Source organism: Charadrius vociferus, unplaced genomic scaffold, assembly GCF_000708025.1.
Source record: "Charadrius vociferus isolate BGI_N301 unplaced genomic scaffold, ASM70802v2 scaffold287, whole genome shotgun sequence".
Lineage (NCBI taxonomy): Eukaryota > Metazoa > Chordata > Aves > Charadriiformes > Charadriidae > Charadrius > Charadrius vociferus.
The window spans coordinates 2982440-2982697 of NW_009649568.1; positions in this window are offsets into that span (position 1 = coordinate 2982440).

The window sequence follows — 258 nt, forward strand, 5'->3', positions numbered from 1 at the left end:
GCTCAAAAATAGACCGAGAGCCGTGGTTCATGTCCCGGCTTCTCCGGATTTACCGTCCCTGAGCCTCCTAAAGATTGCTAAGGAAAACTAAAAACGAAAAAAAAAGAAAAACAAAACCCACCCCACGTTAATGCTAGGATAATGGCGTGATTGTTCTCCGGGGGAAGGGGGCTTTTTAGGTGTTTCCTGGGTTTGGGGAGCTGAATGCTGGGCTGAGCTACTTGGACGTGTTCGGTGCCGGCTTGGTTGGCGTGTCTT